Source organism: Typopeltis vanoorti, chromosome 16 (genome assembly GCF_054136105.1).
Source record: "Typopeltis vanoorti isolate ZY-2024b chromosome 16, IOZ_Tvanoo_1.0, whole genome shotgun sequence".
Lineage (NCBI taxonomy): Eukaryota > Metazoa > Arthropoda > Arachnida > Uropygi > Thelyphonidae > Typopeltis > Typopeltis vanoorti.
Window position 1 is genome coordinate 679,626 of NC_143564.1, and position 21,839 is coordinate 701,464.

General features: G+C 38.9%; 1 protein-coding gene across 4 annotated transcripts in view; it reads left to right on the forward strand.

The window, feature by feature from the left end:
* Window positions 1-12,298: 12,298 nt before the first annotated feature.
* LOC150097825 (CUE domain-containing protein 2) overlaps window positions 12,299-21,839 on the forward strand; it is a 408,650-nt gene continuing 399,109 nt past the window's right edge. For 2 of the 4 annotated variants that reach the window (XM_090406327.1, XM_090406324.1), the window contains exon 1: window positions 12,299-12,611. The gene's annotated coding sequence lies outside the window, so the exon portion shown is untranslated. The remainder of the gene's footprint in view (window positions 12,612-21,839) is intronic. The other 2 variants (XM_090406326.1, XM_090406323.1) reach the window with 1 other exon arrangement.

Genomic DNA, 21,839 nt, shown 5'->3' on the forward strand with positions numbered 1-21,839 from the left:
CTTCTTCCCACAAGACTAGGCTTCTTTCTTCTGCAAGTGTTTTTACAGCAGATTTCGAGTATTTTAGTAACTTGTTCCTAGCCGTTTCTAGTCGCTTCTTTAGCCAACTAATCCACTCTCTTGTTTCCTGCAACCCAGCAGAACTTGATTTCCCATCCCGATAGAGTGAGATTCACACCTCAAGGGCTCACTTTAGTGAGTACAGGCATTGCAAACCCGAGGTACCAGATGCTGGACCATGTCTTATTTCATGTAATATACATTTGTTATATTATTCTGTAGACTGGTCCCATTCTCCTTTGCTTCTTACTCCTCTCCTTGCTCCTTCCCCCTGATGTTATTAGAGTATTCGAAGGCTAGGGGTGAATCTTTCCTATCTTGCTAAGTAATGCCAGCTCAAACTATGATATGAGTCAAAGAGAAAATGATATAAGGGCTAGGGCGTACCCCTTAAGCGAGGCGCAGCCACATCGCCCTACAGCTGCGGGAAGTGGACGAGGGATACCGCATTAAGGGCAGGTGCGGTTAACGAAGCGAGCCCAGCAGGTTTACAGGATGTTGCGAGTGGGAACACTGAATGTTGGAAGCATGACTGGAAGGGGAAGAGAGGTGGCAGACATGATGAGAAAGAGGAAGTTGGACATTTTATGTGCGCAGGAGACAAGGTGGAAGGGGGGAAAGGCAAAGGAACTGGGAGATGGATATAAATTGTTTTACTCTTGAGCGAATAACGAGGGAAGAAATAGTGTAGGAATTGTGGTGTGTGGCAGAATGACGGGCGAAGTACTGGAAGTGGGTAGAAGGAACGACAGGATCATGCGAATGAAATTGGGTCTTGGAGAAGAGCGGGTGGTCGTATTATGTGTATATGCTCCGCAAGTTGGTTGTACAGCAGAGGAGAAAGATTAGTTCTGGAACGTGTTAGATGAAGAAATGAGGGAACTGGAAGAAAACGAAATGATGATTTTGTTTGGCGAACTCGTTGATCCTGTTCATTATGTTAAATTTTTTTATGAATATGTCTTATGAATAATTCTCGAAATGATGATTGTTGGAGGAGACTTGAACGGACACAGGGAGACAGAAGAGAGACTGTGAAAAGGTGCATGGTGGCCACGGAGTGGGAATGATGAACCAGGAAGGAGAGAGGCTTGTGGACTTTGCAGTAATATTTGATCTGGCAATTGTGAACTCGTTTTTCTACAAGAGGGCAGAACATTTATTAACATTTAGGAGTGGTAACAACAGTTCACAAATTGACTACATTTTGACTAGAAGAAAACATCTTAAGGTTGTGATAAATTGTAAAGTAATTCCAACAGATCAAGTGGCACAGCAACACCGACTGCTCTGCACAGACTTTAAAATAAGATCGAAGATAAGAACTTCTGTATGCCATGGGATGAAGACAATTAAGTGGTTTCGCTTAAAAGAGGAGAGTGTGAGGAATCGTTTTAGGGAGAGGGTGTTAGAGAGGATTTCGGATGGACTGAAAAGTGTACACGATTGGTGGAAACATAATTCAAAAGTAATCCTGAGCTGTGCAATCGAGGTGCTTGGTGATATCTGGAAAGATTAGAGAGCAGAAGGAGAGTTGGTGGTGGAATAATTAAGTACAAGTGGCAGTGACAGCTAAGAGGAAGGCAAAGCAAAGTAGAAAGAGAAAGCAAGAAGCCAAGAGAGTTGTGGCATAGGCGAAGGCCATGATATATCAAGAACTGTTTGATCAATTAGAAACAAAGGAAGGACAGAGAAAAATTTACCAACTAGCGAAATGCAGAAATAAAGCAGCAAAGGACATCTTACATGAGGCAGATCAAAGACGCTGAAGGAAGAGTATTATGGAGGGATGTGGACATTAGAAACAGATGGACAATATATACTTTGAGCGACTTTTGAATGAGGAAAATGCAGGGACTCACTGAGAAGATGGGCAGCCATCTGAGGGGATGGTGCAGAACATCAGTAGAGTGGAAGTGATGGAGGCCATGAAGACGATGAGGAATGGAAAATCGGTGGGCCCCGACAGAATTCCAGTGAAGGCATGGAAGGCACTGAGGGAAGAGGGAATTGACCTGCTGTGGGACCTGTTTATGAAAATTTGCAAACAGGAAAATATGCCTGAGGAATGGAGGGAGAGTACCCTTGTCCCCATCTACCAGGGTAAAGGGGATGCACAAGATTGTAAAAATTACAGAGGAATAAAGTTGATGTCTTACACAATGAAAATCCTAGAAAGGGTTCTTGATGGAAGATTGAGGAAGGAGGTGGAGATTGCAAAGGAACAATTTGTCTTGATGCCTGGTAGATCAACAACAGATGCTATCTTTGGGTTACGGCAGATGATGGAAAAGCTTCGAGAGAAACAACGGGAGCTACATCTGGCATTCTTGATCTGGAGAAAGCATATGATAGAATACCAAGGCAAGAAGTCTGTAGGTGTCTGAGGGAGAAGAAGGTTCCGGAGAAATATGTCAGGTTGGTGCGGGAGATGTACAGAAATGTGAAGACAAGTGTTCGGACCTGTCTGGAACAGACAGAAAGTTTTTAAGTAACAGTTGACTTACATCAAGGGTCAGCATTAAGTCCGTTTCTGTTTAGCATTGTGATGGAGGTGATGACGGAGGAGGTGAGAGTAGATGCGCGTTGGATAATGTTTTATGCAGATGACATCTTGCTGTATGCAGATTCAGGAGAAAAAGCGGGAAGTAAACTGGAAAGATGGAGAAAAGTACTGGAAGAGAGGGGTGTGAGACTGAGCAGAAGTAAGACAGAATATAGTGTTGCGCAGTGGGCGGCGGCAAGAAGATAGATCTGGAGCTCGAAGGAAATGTCATCGGGAAGGTGAGGGACTTTAGATATTTAGGTTCACCAGTGGAAGAAGACGGAGGAGCTGAGAAGGAAGTAGGATTCAGGATACAAGCGGGTTGGAGGAACTGGAGGGAGATGTGTATAGAGGCTTAAGTGCTGTGAAGACATAATGTTGAAGGTTTAATGGATTTTTTACAACACTCAGAAAGGATTAAAAAGAATTTAATACTTCCTATATTTCTTCCTAGTCACTAGGACATCTACGGGGATTACAAAAATAATTAATGTAAAATAACACAAATATCATACAATACTAAGCCCAACCACGTGGGTGACACTAAAATCCTATCTAGGTGGAGCCCCCACGCAAATCCAAGCAATACGGTAAGTCAAAACTACGACTATCTAGGCAACTAAATAGGCTGGCCTTTTTAATAAAGATGAGGGGATACAAGAGTGATACCGAACTGCGTTAAACTAAAGACCAATTTCCATTCCAAGAAAGCACTCCAGATATATAACGGTGCCAGCCTGGCATTACTAGGCGAGCAAATCGCTTCTACTCGTGCCCCCCTCTCAGTGACGAACGCCGCCATTGGCTCCTTACATTCAGAGCTCTCCAACGTTCTTAACCCTGAACTTCGGTCGATTCTCTCCGGCATTTCGGAAACCTCCGCACAGAAAGAATTTCAAAAAATAAAAAATAAACACGTCAAGAAATATAACAACCTGATTAAAGACAAACCGCAACCACAAATTCAACTACTCCAGACAGTAGTAAACCTCTCTTCCAAAAGGCTCAATGACGATGCCGTCAGCGTACTTAGCCTTGGCCGTAATTTTGCCGTCGCTCCGAAGGAAGTGCCAGTGCTTGATGTAATGGTTAACATCGAACGTGGGATCGGTTGCTTACCGTCGGAGATAGCCAACAACATCAGACTTGACGTAGCCAACATCCTTGCTCATTCTTCGCCTCCAAAAAGTAATTTATCGTATGCCCAACGCACAGCTCTCCTGAAATTACGGAAAGAAAAAAGTATCGTCATCATCAGAGCGGATAAGGGTAATGCCGCAGTCGTTCTTAATACCAGTGAATACAATCGCAAAATGAATATTATCCTCCGCGATCGCGCTACCTACATCCCGCTAGAACACGACCCCACAAAAACACAAGTTAAAAAATTAAAAATCGTACTTAAAGAAGTATCTTCCTGGCCCCCCCGACATCACAAAAAAATTTAAACCTTTCCGCTCCATTCCCCCCCCCCCCCGCGAATTTACGGCTTACCAAAAATTCACAAACCCAATTCCCCACTCAGACCTATAGTAGATGCCACCAATGCACCTTGCTACAGACTGTCTAAACATTTGGCCAACTCTCTGACCCCACCCCCCCTACATTAAAAGATCCACTTCCTATATAAAAACTCGACCCACTTTAAAGCCCTCATAGAAAATTTAACCTTGAATAAAGCAGACATATTGGTAAGCTTTGATATCTCCTCTTTGTTTACTAATATTCCCTTACGTGACACCTTATCTCTCTTACAAAAGTTTTCCCTTCTGCCATCTTAGATCTCTTTTCCTTTGCCATTAACTCTGGGTATTTTTCTTGGAAGAACAAAATCTACAAGCAGATAGAAGGAACTGCCATGGGTTCCCCCTCTCCCCCCTTGCCAATTTCTATATGGAAGATTTTGAAAAACCAGCCATAGACTCAGCCCCACTCAAACCTATCTGGCTAAGATATGTAGATGATGTGTTCTCTATTTGGCCTCATGGCCCAGACACATTAGACTCCTTCCTCGGTCATCTCAATAGTCTACATCCAAGAATCCAGTTTACTATGGAAAAGGAAAAGAACAATTGTTTACCCTTCCTAGACACCTTAGTCACACGCCTGCCTAATGATACACTTGCCTTCACTGTATACAGAAAATCCACACACACAGCAGATACATTCACAAACTCTCACACCACCACCAATATGGCATTATTAAAACTCTTACCAAGAGAGCCCACAATCTTTGTTCCAGTGGAACCGCCCTCACTACTGAGCTTAACTACATACACAACACTTTCCTCTCCAATGGCTACAGCGATCACAGTATCAAAAAAATAATTAGTTCCTCTCCCATTCCCAGTCCTTCTCGTCAACAAGAATTTAAAAATGCGATCACCATACCCTACATCCGTGACACATCCGAAAAAATAGCCAAGATTCTAAAAAAGTACAACCTACAAAAAAGTTGCTACCCTTATCCGTTCTACAAAAGATCAGCTCCCTCCTCTCTCTCTGCCTGGAGTTTACAAAGTACCCTGTTCCTGTAAGCTGGCGTACTTTGGACAGACAGGCAGATCAGCATCCATCCGCCTAGAGGAACACAAGTCTTACATCTGTAAACACAACTATGGTCATTCAGGCTTGGTTGACCATGTCTTGGACACCACCCACAGAGTATCATGCTCCATCACAGCAAATCTTGCTCCATCACCCACCATGCTCCATCACAGCAAATTCAAGAAAGAGAGACCATTCTTAGCAGCAGCAGCAGCAGCTCTTAGAAATCAACCAAATCTTAATAAATACGGTTGCATTACGCTTCCGAAAATTTGGGAAACACTCATCACCAGAGATCCTACTTTATATTCCAGGCCACCTACAACCGCCCTTAGAGGGCGCTCCACCTAGATAGGAATTTAGTGTCACCCACGTGGTTGGGCTTAGTATTGTATGATATTTGTGTTATCTTACATTAGTCATTTTTGTAATCCCTGTTGATGTCCTAGTGACTAGGACGAAATATAGGGAGTATTAAATTCTTTTTAATCCTTTCTGAGTGTTTAAAAAATCCATTAAACCTCGAACATTATGGAGGGAGATGGTCGGAGTGTTATGCGATAAGAAGGTGCCAATCAATCTGAAAGGCAAAATCTATAGGACAGTAGTGAGGCCAGCTATGACATATGCTATAGAAACTGTGGCCCTGAGGAAAATAAACATCAGCAGGATGGAAGTAGCAGAGATAAGAATGCTTAGGTGGATGTGCGGTGTGACCAGAAAGGATCGTCTGAGAAATGATTATGTGAGGGGAACAGTGAAAGTTATGAACTTAGGAGCGAATATACAGGAGACAAGTTTGAGATGGTTTGGTCACGTGATGAGGCGGGAGGACGAATATGTGTGAAGAAAGGTCATGCAGATAGATGTGCAAGGAAGGAGGAAGCGTGGGCTGCCAAAGAAGAGATGGAGGGAGCTAGTAGAAGAGGACTTGAGGATGAAGAACTTGGATGTGGTGACAGCCCAAGACAGGAGGATGTAGAGGAGTCTCATCATTAACAGTGACCCCACTTATGTGGGCGAAGCTGAGAAGAAGTAGATAGAGTGAGATTCCAAACCAGCTTTCTTGTCTGTTCTATTAACGCTATATGGTTAATCTGGTTTTTTATGCTGTCCATAGTGCTTCTATTGTAGGTGTAAGTTGTTGTCGTCTTTTGCTGAGAGGTGTTGACCTCTAATTCCTGGAGATATGTGAGTGACTGAACTAAAGCAAGTTGTTCTGCTTGGTTGTTGGAACAGAGAGGATGCAGTCTAGAGCAGCGTTCTTGTACATTGGACTGCCTGTCATATGCAATGAAAGAACATCCGCATACCCTCCGGTTTTGCTTCCGTCAGTGTATATATGGAATTCGTCACATTCAGTGCTTTCCTTCTCCTTAATATTTGTTTTCTTTGCTGGGTGAGGCCACTTACTGTAGTGAAGCGGATGTTCATAGAAATTTGGATCAATGTTAGAATTTTCGTTATATCTTCCGGAAGTGACTTCGTATATTAGAGATATTTTTTGCATTTTCAGGTCAATCGGTGTTAGAGCCGCAATAACGCAAGTTGCCTCGAAAGATATTGCCCTGTATCTTTTAATTATTCGTATAGCTATAAGGCGTTGAACTCTGTTTAGTTTTTGTCGGTTTATCTTTAATTTTAGTGCATGTTTCCAGGCAGGTGCAGCATAAGATATTAATAGTAGTATAGCACTGGTATATATTGGTTTCAGCGCCCGTTGGCCTAATCCCCTTTTAATCCTTGCTGACTTTGCTAGAAGATTTACAATTTGTAAGCTTTTTTTCGGCATAATATGAGATGTGCTTGTTGAAGGTAAATCTTTCATCTATTATTACTTCTAGTTATTTTAGCTCACTGGGTATCTCGAGAACTTCTCCATTTAGAAAGACTGTAACAGGTTGTTTTGATTTTTTACGTGAGATGTGAAGCACTTTAGACTTGCTGCTATTGAATGTAACTTTCTTCCCGCGTTCCTACTCTGCAATTTTAAAGAGTTTCGTTGGCCGTTACTTCTAACTGTAAGCCGTTGCGTTCCCGAATCACTATCATCGCATCATCGGCGAAGCCTACGACTTTTGTTTCAGAAGTGAAAGGAAATTTTAAAAGCGAGTCGTACTGGATGATCCAGAAACCAGGCCCACAGCAGGAACCTTGCAAGCAGCCTCATTTGACGTCTTTCGCTAGAGTTGTGGTTTTTAATGTCATGGTTGCTGTTATATCTGTAAAATATTTTTTTTTTAAGTGAGAGTAAGTTTTTTGAGCATTTTAAATATATTAACTGGTTGATTATTGCTGGCCACCATGCAACATCGAAGGTTCCTTGCACATCGAGTGAGATCAATAGTACGACTTTTATTTTGCTTCTTTGAACTCTTTGACGTCCATAATTGCGTATACTGTGCTGTACTGAGGTCTAAATGCGTATTGATTGTTGCTTAATATGTTTCTTGAGTAGACATAGTGCATCATTCAGTTTATTAGGAGTTTTTCTAGTACCTTACCAGTTTATGAGACTCAGCTAACGCCTTTTTTTTATTTGTTTATGAGACTGAGTTTATGAGACTGATTTTCTATATTTGCTAATTTCGTTGGATGTTTCTTTTCCTGGTTTGATTATGGTATAATTTTTGAGCGTTTCCGTAAGGAAATCGTCCTCTTTTTAGACATTCGTTGTAAACTGTTGTTATGAATTCGGGGAATTCGAGAAACGCTCTTAGTAGTATATCGCTGTTTATTCCGTTCTCTCCAGGAGATTTTTTTGGATCCATTGATCTTAATAGTGACTCGATTTCATTATATGTAAATAAGTCGTCGTCAGGAGTGTCTATGTCTGTTTTCATTCTTTGTCTGTAAGTTTTTTTGATTTCTTCATCTATTGATTCATCGGTAAATAGATAGGTACTCAAAGCTAGATAGGGTATAAATGCCTCGCCTACTCCCCATTTGGGAATAAAAGGCGTTAGTTGATTTTTTTGATTTTTGATTGATTCATCGTCATCGGGAATAAACTTGTTTATCATAATATCTATAGTTTCTGCTAAGTTTTTAGTGTAGATGTCGTCTGTTTTCTTGATAGTTGATAATATTGGTGTTGTCTTATTCTTGCTTCCCTCTAATTTATATATGCAGTTCCAAGGATTCGATGCGGTTGAAACTGTACAGAATTTTTTCCATGATGCTGTTTTCGCGTTTGTAATTTTGGACTGATAGCTATATTTGGCGCTATAGTAATTCTGTCTTCTACTCTCTCTCAAATCTTGGATATTGTATGTTCTTTAGTATAGTCGTCGGAGTGCTTTAACACGTTTTCTTAAAACGGTTAGTTCGTCGTTCTACCAAGGAACTGATTTTCTTCCCTTGATGTTTAGCTTCTTGGTTGTTCTGAGTGTTTGATCGCTGGATTTTATCAGACTTGATGAAAGCGTTGAAGCAAGGAAGTCTGTATCGGTTTGTACGGATGCCCAGATGGCTAGGTTTTTGGCTAAGCTGGGCAATTGTTCGCATTAAAGTGATCTTCTGAGATTAGGCGTGAAAATTCTCTTTTTAATGCTTTTATAAATTTCTCAAAGTTTGTTTTATTGGTGAAGTACTTGGTATTAATTCGATAGTTTGTGTTCGTTATTCCGTTTAAATTTTTGTAACGGATAATGAAATTTAATATGCGATGTTCAGAACAGCTTTCCTCTTCTTCGCAATTCCATTCAGAAACCCAGGGTAAAATAGCGTTGTTTGTTATTGTCAGATCAATGAAGCTGCTTCCTCTGGTATATTCAAATGACAGACTGTTTCAATTGTCGTTTAGCATGTATACAGAATTTGGTGCTATAAACTCTTCCAAATTTTTCCCTCTATTGTTTGTGTTTTCGTTAAACGATAATACCGAATGGGTGTTGTTATCTATTCCTGGAATTAAGCCGTGGTTGATGGTAAAATCCACGATGTTGCCCATTTTTTCCATGTCGTGTTTTATGTCAGCGTGATAGTTTAGATACATACTTCCAGCAAAAGCTTTAATTCTTCTGTATGTAATTTCGTTAGGTACCGAGTCCTCGTTGCTGTGCTCAGAAATTAATATTGCCTCGACTTCAGGGTTGATCACTAGTATGCAGATCTCTTTTTTTCTGATCCCTTTGAAAATATTTTATAGTTACTTGGAAAGCCACACATTTTGTTATTGATGTTGTAGGGTTCTTGTATTAATGCTAGTCCTATATTTTTTCTCTTTATGAGTCCCGTTAAGTTATTTACAGCTTTTTTAGAACATTGGAGATTAATTGAAGGCATGCCAGGTAAATAGTGCCCTTTCTGCCAGCTTTATTGTTGCTTTCCATAATCTATGTTTTGAATTTTGAGCTGTCTATAGTAGTTATATGTCGGGCAGTCTTTGCTCAGTGCGATGTTTGCAGTGTTTGCAGTCGTTTTTGGTTTTGGCATGCTTGTGATTTTGGCAATTTATGCAGTTCATCTCAAACTTATATCTTGGGTACTCGCTGAACTTATGTTCTTTAGAGCAGAATGGACAGGTAGTTTTTCCTCTACAGTCTCGTGTGTGGTGGTGGAATGTATTGCAGTTAAAGCACCTCAGAACGCTTACGTACTCTGCACAATGGCAAATTCTCCGCAGCATTTTTACCCCGATTCTCAACAATTTGGTCGTGGACGTTAGATCGACTTCTATAATCACGTTTTTCTTGTTCGTTTTTTTATTTGTCATGATGAATTTGTGTGTTATCTTTGTATCGCCACTGAAGTGTTCTTCGTTCTGCATGCGGTTTGAGTCAATTGTATAGTTGGTATCAATTTCACTGGGAATGTCATATATGATTAGCCTTGGAGAGTATTTCTTACTAGGAGTTGCTACTGACGTGTCTTTGCATTCCTTAGAGATTTCGTTAGAGATAGAGATATTCCTTAGAGATAGCAAGTCTATATCTGCCTTTCCTTTGGATTCAATGGACTCCTTCGGTATTAATGCTTTTCATTTTTGTGATTCCGGTTTTGATTTCTCTTGGATCTATTTTTTTTAATGATAATTTTTACTATTAATTTATAGCAAGGACTGTTTTCAGGTTCGTCTTTGTTTTGAGCATTGTTTTTAACGACATGCAAATATAGCTGAGTAGGCTGAGCTAAGTTAGCCTGTTCCTGATTGTTTGGAGTAGTCTTTAGTTTAATTAATACTTTAGCTTCGTTTTTCATTTGATTGAATACCTTCGTTGATTTGCTCACTGCCGTTAGTATGTCCTTTTTTAAATCATTTCTTAAATTACCGCTTACTTTGGCAACGTTAAGCAGCAACTGGAGGGTTTTTTCGAAATCTAATTCGTCCCGTGCCGCCATTTTAACACTACTCGAAGTTCTAGTATTATATCCTCCTATTGAACTGCTAACTTTTCTAATGTACAAAGTTCAAGAAAAATGTACTTACAGTTCCTGCTTGTTCTTGGAAGTGACTCTTCCATTGAATTCGGCCCCAGTGATAGCGTTTGGGAGGGGGGGGTGCTAGCCGTGTATGTGTGTAAAAAGGTGAAAACTCACACAAGCATAAATAAGGCCCAGAGGACGACCAAGATATAGATGGATTGGTAAAATATCTAGAAATATAAGATCTCCAAATCATTGTTGATATAATTTACCTATGTAATGTTTCTAATTTTGATAGGTGACTGATGTGTTTGCGTAGACCATTATACCGTACCTGAGTAAAGATTCGCAAATACCATGATATAGGATTTTTGTTGTATGTTAGATGCAACCATATCTTTTATTGGAAGAGTTTTGCTGCGATGTTGTGGAATTTAATATGTAGGTATTCTGTATGATTTGTCCATTTAAGGTGGCAGTCTATGTAAAGGCCAAAGTATTTTGCATGTCTTATGGATTTGATTTCGGGACACTGGCAGGTATTTTTTTTTTGTTAACGCAGTGGTATGTGTGAAAATGTAGCGACAGTGGTGCAGGGTGTATGATTCTCGGATTATGTATTATTAACATCGGTGTCTTGGTGGTGTTGATTACAATTGAGTTCTGGTAGAAGTATGTGGTGATTCCATTCAGGTCTTATTGTGCTTTGGAGAAAGCCGTGTTGATATCTGTGTGGAACTGCTAGCGCAGTGTCATCTAAGTACTGATATATTTAACTTCGAGAAGGCAAAGTATGATGGATACTGTGTGGATATTAAATAGTTGTTCTTGATATGATCTTCAGAGTCTCTCTCTCGATGAGTCTAAGGTCTCCTTGGAGTTGCCCGTAATAATAATAATATGTGATTCGTATAAGTTTAAAAGCTGTTCAGGGGTGAAGTATCGTCCTGAGTGAAAGAGAAATCCTAGTTTTTTAGAAGCTGAGGATGCAATGGTTGTTATGTGTTTATGCCAGGAGAGGCTTGATGTCAGGTTAATTCAAAGAAGAGAAATTTCAGATTGTCTGAAAAATTTGGGTGTTATCAAAAAATAATATTGGGAGAAAATGGCTCTTTTTTATGTGAAACGAGACAGTACTGGGTTTTATTTGCATTGAAATTGACTAGGTTATCTGAAACCCATTGGAGGATGGCTTGATGGTCTGAATTGAAGGCAGTGAACTAAAAATAAAATCAATAGAAGAAAAACTAAACAATTATAAACCAAAATTGATTGACCATGTAAACCAAATAGCCGACACCCGACATCCTAAACAAATACTAAAATATAAGCCAAATGGAAAGAGAAGGCAGGATCGACCTCAAAAAAGGCTATTGGAATGAGACCGGAAGAGAGCAATATGGTCTATACTCGTAATTGTGTTATGATGATGATGATGAAATAAAGAAGGAACATGCAGCAAAAGTGAGCAACACTTATCTGCATTTGTCTTTCCTGCAAGATCAAGGTACAGATCAAGATCAAGATCAAGGTATTTTCATGCAAAGTTAATTAAAGAGGTTCAATACAAAGCTCACCTGGTTACCTTGATGCAGCTTAGAAATTAACCCCTTTCTTTAGAGCTAATTGGGAAGAACGTGCAGCAATTAAACAGTTCATTTAACAATATTGCCCGTTGTAACTTGTACTTATTTTTTCTTGACAATTTTTCCCTAAATGCTTTCGTATTACCTTCTTACCGCTAGGTGTCATATGTGATGTACTTTTCATGTTCTAGACTGTTTATAGCCAGATTTATTTTTTGTTTTTTTACATTATTTATGAGAGAAATTTGTGTTATATTTGGTGTTTTCTTTTAGTAATGGTACCCATAATTGTACATTTTGCGAAGATGATAACTTTTTCTCAATTATTATTTTTTTAGGAAGGTGATTTGAAAGTTTATTATAAAAGCTTGACATATAGTAATTTGATGCCCTTAAAGAATTATTGGAACTATCGTGGAAAACTGTTTTCTTTATAGGTACAGATCTCATATTTTGTGCCTTGGGCGAATGATCTTGTAATGCCCAGGTTAGTAGTGTTCACGAAGGTATTTATACAGCTGTTTCATTATTCACGTAATTTATGTTGGTGATATGTACTGCTCACGTTAATTTTCATTTGTTTCGGTGCATATACCATCTCTTTAAATTTGTGAATAGCACTTAGTGTAGAAAATCACATCCATGAAATTTCATTGCCTAATTTTCTATAAACTTTATTTCCCTTCAGGAAGATTTGAATTAACTTTTGACTTGGACAAATGAGTGGGATTGTCATTTTAATATTAGTAAGTACAAGGTGTTGCATTATGGAGTGCAGGAATATAAAGCAGTGTACTGCAGGAAGTGGATGAGATTCAGCAGTGATGTTTTACAATAGACTGAGGTTTAGAGGGATTGCAAGCGTTGCAAAGACTACACATCATAGTGTTGCAATGATAAGAAGTACTCTAACATGTAGGGATAAGGGATAGGATATTGTGGTCTGACCACAATGGAACTATTGTGCTCATATTTTTTAATCTGGTTTTCAGTGTGTGTGTGTGTGTGTGTGTGTGTGTGTGTGGAAACATTGGAGAGGGTCCAGAGATGAGTGACTAAGACAATATCAGGACTTTGGAATGCGACTATGGTGATTGGTTGAAGAAACGTGGATTGCCAAGTTTAGTGGATAGGATGAAAAGAGGTGATGTGATAGGATCTAAATTAATGAGAAGATTTTAAGTTTTTTGTGGTTACCACTCATAAAAGGTTATTACTAAACCCATAGTACATTTGTACCATGGGTGGGTTAAGGTTTTTTCTTTCCATTTTTGTTAATTTTATATATATATATATATATATATTTGTAATTTTTTATTTATTTTTACATTCTCTGGAAGGTATGCTCTAGAGACCAAATGTAACTTTTTCAGCCACTTCAGGTCTCCAAGAAGCAGGGCGGTGGTCTCACACTAGGTGGTGAAATTCCTCTTCCTCCTAAAGATAATAACAAATATCCATGACAAGATTCAAACTCGCGACTTGTTGATTGGAAAGCAGGTATGCTAACCACTTAGCCAACCGGGCTGCCAGAAGAATTTAGAGTGGATTATGAAAAGAGTAGGTGAGAGGAGAAAGAACCAGAGGCCATCCCTGGAAGTTGTGTAAGAATGTGGTGAGGAGGGGTATGTGTAGGAGTGCATTTTTTACATGGAGAATTGTCAGTGAATGGAACGCATTATCAGAATGTGTTGTTAACAGAAAGAGTGTGAAGAATTTTAAGATTCGGTATGATAAATGTTGTCTGGTAAATGAACCTCTCATGATGAGTGTCGAATCCATGGAGGGTGCAAGAATAATAATGACAAGATTCAAACTCGCGACTTGTTGATTGGAAAGCAGGTATGCTAACCACTTAGCCAACCGGGCTGCCAGAAGAATTTAGAGTGGATTATGAAAAGAGTAGGTGAGAGGAGAAAGAACCAGAGGCCATCCCTGGAAGTTGTGTAAGAATGTGGTGAGGAGGGGTATGTGTAGGAGTGCATTTTTTACATGGAGAATTGTCAGTGAATGGAACGCATTATCAGAATGTGTTGTTAACAGAAAGAGTGTGAAGAATTTTAAGATTCGGTATGATATATGTTGTCTGGTAAATGAACCTCTCATGATGAGTGTCGAATCCATGGAGGGTGCAAGAATAATAATAAACACTTGCTTCTATAGGATAGATTCCTTCTGATTAAGTAGAAAGAGAAATGTTGAACGATATGTTTTTCTTGCATGAAGAAGAAATATTTGGACTATGTGTAGGACTATTTACAATAACAAGAGATTTGTTTTTGAAGACAATGATTGCAATGAAGTTTTGCGCATCACACAACTTGATTATTGCAAAACTGATAGAATTAATTGGCCATAATATGCAGAAATTCTGTTATAAGGTTCCAAAGTCTTTAGAATATTGTCTATCATGATCATGTACAAGTACTTTGCATCTAACCTGACCATGGCTGCTGTGTTGCTTTGAAATGCAAATATATACAGAAATGCATTATTGCTGGTTTCAGCATCACTGGGAAATGAAAATAAAACACTGGGGCAAGCCTTCTGTCAGAATTCCTGCATACTAGTTAATCAGTTGTTCATAATTGTAATGTGAAATTAATTTAATCTTTGTTAGTCATCTTTGTGAATGTAGTTTAATTCAAATTATTCAGGTAAGAAATTCTTTTGGTTAATAGTACTAATCTCACGTTTACCATGATAAAACCAACAATGCAGTAAACTTCATGTTTAGAAGCTTAGAAATAAATTACTGAAACAATGCAAAAATCTATTTTCATTATCTTTGACTATTTCTTAAAAGTTATCAGGTATTCCTCTAAGGTCATATTAATAATTATTGCAATGTATGTTGTGTTCTCTATTAATAAAGAGCGAATATAACATTCAGATGTTTTTATGCAACATAGCGTTTGTCATAATGTGTTGCAATACAACTTTCAGTTTTGTTTTGTTTTTTTTTCTTCTCATCTCATCTTCTTTTTATCCTCTTTTATCTTGCGGTGTCGAGGGTTTATTAATCATCGGACCTCAAACCATTCACAGGATAAGGTGGTCCCTAGACCTCGGTGTATCCTATGCCCTATAGTGTTGAGTTCTCGAGTTTTTTTTTCTTTAATGTTATTTCGGGTTTCCTTCTAATATTTCAGAACATTTTAAAAGTTTTTCATAATTACCAGGCACTTTTAAATGTTTTATGGAGTTTGTTATATAAACTGTTTTATCTCTGACGCCTGGTTAGAGACATTAGCTTCATGCTACCAGTGAGACATCTCCGGGACTTCTTTTGTCTGAAGCACCAGAAGAAATGTGCTATGAGAGAAACACTACTGATGGGGGGGGGGGTTGAACATAGGAAGGCTGTCTCAATCTCCCCATCATTATAAGTTGAGTAAAGTTACAGTTATCAAGAATGTGAAGTGAAATCTAGATTTTTTTTTTCTTTTTTTTCTTCAAGGGTGATGAATGAGCGGAATAGGTTGCCTGGGGTGATTGGCAGTTCTGCATTGGTGAATCAGTTTAAGAAGAGGCACAATAAGCGCTGTGTTAATAGTGTTAGTTTTTTATGCTGTGGTGAAATTTTGGTTGCATTGTGGGAGGTCTAATAGGTATGTTATGAAGTTTGTGGGCCTCCCGTGATGAGTCTTTGAACTCCGTGGAGATACCTATTAACAAAATAGTAATAAATTTGTGGGTAATCAGATTTGATCCGAGGACCTATACTATCTCTTGTAATAACCATAATACACTTGAGTTTTTAATGGCATTTATGACAAAGTAACAATTATTAGAACGTTTTCACAAGAATAAAGATTAGTAAATTTATTAGTGCAAATACTTCAGCATGAAATTAACATTCCATAATCAGAGCTAGAAAAACGGAATGTTATTCCTTTTTACAGAGTTTAGCCACGTGATGGAATGTTACCATATGGGTAGTTACAGAATAAGATGTATAATGAAAACTAAAATTAAAATAACTTTAAAATGCAATAAAATAACATTAGATTAAAAATTCGAATGATGTGACATTATAAAAAAGGGAAGGAGGCATGCTGTTGCTTGCTATTTATGAGAATGAGGCTACCTTATCTTGGCAATGGATAAATAGTCACTCCAATTTAAGTTTGGACAGTTTAGAACTTTCAGCACTCTTTAAGCAAGTTTAAGTGTCCAAACTTACAAAACTGGCACTGATGTAAAAGTGATTTTTGGACCAGAGGATATTATGGTTAAGTGTCCACTTCGTGCTCTGTCAGGTCAGATTTTTCAGGTTTATTGTGATTGATAAGACCTAGTTCATGTAGCCATTTTATGACTTAAGTCCTGTTTGTCCAAAGTACTCTAACTGTAATCATCTTGTTTTATAACTACTGATATGGTACCACTCCATTTATTATTATTATTTAGGCCTGCATAGATTCAAGAGACTCATCATGGGAGGTCCTTCCTAGGAAACACATCATACCACTCCTTGAACTCATTTACTATTCTTGCTCTCACTAATATCAGGCAATGCATTCCGGTTCCACCACCCTCCATGCAAAGAAATCACTCCTCATCCGCTTGCTCACAGCTTCCGTTCGTATTTTCCAGGGATGGTCCCTTGTCATCGCTCCTTCCCATTTCTCTACCAAGTGAAAGAACACTGCAGTGTCTTCCCCGTAACTACCTCTCAACAGTTTAAAAGTCTCGATCATATCACCTCTCCTCCTATCCACCAGACTCTGCAGTCCACATTCCCTCAGCCAATCCTCATAATTAACATTGTACAGCCCTGAAACCATCTTTGTTATCTACCTCTGCACCCTTTCCACAGTTAATTTATCCCCTTCAAATCCTGAGGACCAAATTTGAGAGCAATAGTCTAAGTGTGGTCTGATCAGGGCCTTATACAACAGAATGATAACTCTTCTATCTCTACAGGTCAGCATCCTTCTCAGTATTGTAGCAATCCTCTGGGTTACCTTCACCAATTATGTTGCTTAGCTCTGTAAAAAGGAATAACATTCCTTTGTTCTTGTCTCACATTGTGATCATGCTGATGCACTGATGATGGCTTGTTAATTACAGCCAGAAATATTTGCACTAATAAAATTATTATTCTTTATTTCTGTGAATATGTGTTTGTAATAATCCTTAATACATTAGCTATTGTGTAATCCTTATTCACATGTGATGTCATTTTGATGCTATAGCAAACTCCCATATATCATTGGGATTTTAGCAGTGAAGCCTTCTGCTAGAAGTAGTAGGGTTGCAGATTCCCTTTCCATCAAGAGTTAGTAGGACAGTCACAAACATCCATACTGCTGGTGGGATTTGAACCTGCAACTTCTTGTCTGGAGAACAGATATGCTAATCACTCGGCCAGCTGTGTAATACTAAGGAACAAATTCAGTTGATATCAACTTCATGTATTCAAGAGAAAGTAACACAAATTCAGCTTGGTGCTCAGGATATGTTAATTTTCTCTTGAGATACATTAGATCTGTGTAACTTGAATACCCATAAATTTTCTGAAAACTTTCTGCTTGAAGCAGTAGTCTGGAATGAGGATTTAAGTAAGAAAGAAAGAAATTCTGCTTGGGAACTGACAAAGACATCTTATCAGCATTAATGTATTCTGAAGGTCAAAAGGCTGACTAATGTGGGTATCTAATGGATGAATAAAGGGATTAAGCAGGAAATCTGGAAGAAAGGACTGTGGAGGCAGCAAGAGATGAATAATGGTGAACAAGATGAATTTATCACTTCCATGAAGAGTATAAAGAGCAGGGCAAGAAGATGACTCAGTTGGTAAGGACAGCAAAATTGCAGTATGAGCAAATTGAGCCAAAAAAAAAAAAGGAGTTTTTTCGATATGTCATAAGTAGAACGAAGAATGATTATGGTGAAATGATGATAATAGATGAAAATGGTAGATTTGTAACTGCTGCAGAGGACATAGTTGAGGTATTCAGTGACCAATTCCTCAAGGTATTATCCTCATCAGTGTGAATCATCAAGCTCAAGGGTAGTGTAAATGAGAAAGAATGGCTTGTTGGTGAGTGAACAAGAGGTATATGAGCAGTTAAGTAAACTTGATGACAATAAGATAATAGGACTTGATGAAAAATCATGTCTTAAGGGAATGTTCCAGGGAATTGGCAGTAGTCTTGGCTTTCCGATTTAACAAACCTTGCAACAGCATGGATTTTAAGGGAGTGGAAAGAAGGTAAAATTGTTCCTCTTCACAAAGGTGGCAGTAAGGCTGTTGCTACTTACAAAAGCAATCTGTATTTGTGGTTAAGGTATTGGAGGGGTTAGGATACAGAAATGGATTGATAACGGCAGTATTCTCTGTGATTGTCAGTATGTGTTTGTTAAATGAAAGTCACGTATTATTATTTCCCAAGATCCCATGGAGTCAAAGATTCATCTAGGAGGTCTTTTTATCAAACACACAGCTCATCATATCATGCTTTAAACACACTCAAATTATCTGCAGACACCACATTCTTAGGCAAAGTTTTCCACTCATTCACAACTCTCCACGAATAAAACCTATTTCTCATTCCCCTACTCACACCCTCTTTATACACTTTCCAGGGATGACCTCTGGTTCTCCCCTGATCTCCACTATTTTCTGTAGAACCTCTCCATCATTGATCCTATAACAACCCCTTAATAACTTGTAGGTCTCTATCATATCTCCCCTCCTCCTCTCCACCAGACTCTGCAAGTTGCATCTTCTCAATCTTTCCTCATACTCGACATTCCAAAGGTTAGAAACTACCTTAGTCAGTCGCCTCTGGACCCTCTCCGACATCTCTTCATCCTTCGGAAAACTAGGTGACCAAATCTGGTCACAATAGGCCACACATGGAATCCTTATACAATGGAACAAGAATCTCCCTACTTCACAAGTAGGTGTCCTCCTCATCATTCCCAGAAGCCTTTCTGTTGTCTTCACAATTTTGGCTATGTGTCCCTCTAAATTTCACATCCTTATCCACTATCACCCCCAGATCTTATTTCCTCCACCTCTGACAATATATCCTCACCAAGCATAAATTCTGCATCCCATTTTTGTTTTTAAATTTTAAAACCTTACATTTTGCAACATTAAACTCGCATCTCCATTCCCGTGCCCAATCACTCAATTTATTCAAGTCTTCTTGTAAGGCCATAACATCTTCTCTACTCTTCATGGTTCATCCCAACTTTGCATCGTCTGCAAACAACTGAATATCTCCATCCAGATCTTCACCAATATCATTAATATACAAATTAAACTGCAATGGCCCTAAAACAGACCCAATGAGGCACACCACTAGTAACCTTCCTTTTCCAGGATATTGCTCCCCCATACACAACTTGTTGATACTTAACAGATAGCCAGTCTCCAATCCAATGCACCAATCTAATATCCAACCCCATCCACTTCAATTTGACTATCAACTTATCATGTGGAAATCTATCAAAAGCCTTTGCAAAATCTAAGTATATTACTGTGTATCCTGTGACTGCTTCCATTGACATTTGTCCATGGAAGCAGTCACCTTACTGTAATAAGTAAGTAGATTACTGAAACATGACCTCTCTTTAGCAAATCCATGCTGTCCATCAAAGATAATACCATTGTTGCCAACCCAATTCTGGATCCTAGTTCTCACAAGCTTCTCCAACAACTTAACTACAACACCTGGCACACAGATAGGCCTATAGTTTGATGCTTGAGGTCTATCACCTCCTTTATGGAGTGGCACAATCTTGCCCTCCTTCCACTCCTTAGGAACTTGAACGAGTGCAAGACTCGTATTAAAAAAATATGTCAAGACAGGTGTCAACTCCCTGGCACATTCCTTCAGAATACGTGGCGATATATTATCAAGTCCCACAGCCTTATTAACATCTAGTTTACTCAACTCCCCATACACCTCTTGCTCACTTACAGTCAGAGTCTCTTCTCCATCATCAACTGCTCTCATTCTCTCCATAAAGTCACATTCACAAGATTGAAAGACCTTTATGAATTACTCATTAAGTATCTACACCACACCTTCTGCAACAGCTGTCTTTATACCATTTTCTCCAGTTAATGTCATCCTTCCATAATCATTCTTTCTTTTGCTTGCTACATATCGAAAGAACTCCCTAGGATTCTTTTTTTTGGCTTCATTAGCTAACTGCTGTTCATACCTCTCTTTAGCTACTCTCACCAACCAAGTCACCCTCCTTGCCTGGTCTTTGTCGACCTCATGAAATTGGTTACTTCCATTTCTCTTATGCTGCCTCCACAATGCCCTTTTTCTCTGTATTGCATGCTTAATCTCTTTATTCATCCATCTCACACCTACCTTATTTAACCTTCTCACCCTTGGAATATATTTAGACATTGCATCTACTAGATAATTTTTTAAAATCCCCCAAGCTGCATTGATCTCTTTTCCAGCTATCTCCTCATTCCATGCTACACCCACAAGCTGTCTCCTGAGCTCTTCATAATCACCTCCCCTTTGTAGTTCCAGATATACCCTTTTCTTACAGAGGTCTTCACACTGCTGGCAACCACCCAGGTAATCACCTCATGTTCATCATCACCAATTAGTGGGTGATTTGACACTTCATTTATAATTACACCCTCTGATGATATGACTAAATCCCTCAAAACCTCTAGAAACTCTTCACTCTTCTCTTATTTGCTTGGCTAATTTGATTATACATTTCATAGTCACTACTATCTACATTTCCTGGTCTATAACATCCAACCAAGTATTTCATTCCATTCACCTCTATCTCACACCATACTGCCTCAAAACCACTGGCACTATTTCCCTCTTGCATCTCTACTTTGTATGGACATAACTCTTTCTCGATCATTAATAGCACTCCCCCCCCTCCCTTTTTACCCCTTCTATCCTCACGAAACACATCATATCCTTCTATCTCTATTCCTGTCAGGATGTCGTTATCATCTAACCATGTCTCACTTATTCCAACAATTTTTGGGTGAACAGCCTTAATTATTGCAACCATTTCATCTGCCTTGTTTCTTACACTTCTGGCATTTGTATATAAACACAACAGCTCATTCCTGGATCTATAGCTAGTTTCACTCATAACACTCATTCGATGTGATCTCTCCATGTTTGACTAGGGCCATTTTGCTTTCTGCCTATTCATTTTAGAACCCTCTTCAATTTCAACTGTTTCCTCTAGATCCCATCTCATCCAATTCTTTTGCTGTCTACAAGAAGGTGACATGCATTGGACAAGGGAGATGCATATATGCATCTCCCTTGAGATGCATATGTATATATGCATCTCAAGTATTTTACCCAAGGTAAAATACTTTCTACATATATATATATATATATATATATGCACACACACACACATATATATATATACTGGCGTGGGCTACAGCCTCCCCCCTCCCCCGAGTTCTGGACTGGTAGGCCAGTTCTCCTTGGATTCTGATGACTCGAATTTTGAAAACTCAAAAGGGGATTCTGCTCCCCCCCCATGCAGTGGCTATGGCGTCCAACTTCCCCGAGTTCTGGACTGGTGGCCTGTTCTCGTTGAATTCTGATGAACTCAAATTTTGAAGACTCGACACTTGGGGTAGCCTTGAGTTTCAAAAAATGTGACATAGAAGCGTGATATAAAAAGCTTATCATTTTATATATAGGGTAGATATATATACACAGGGTGGCCATAAAATAACTTTCCCTCTTTGGAGGCAT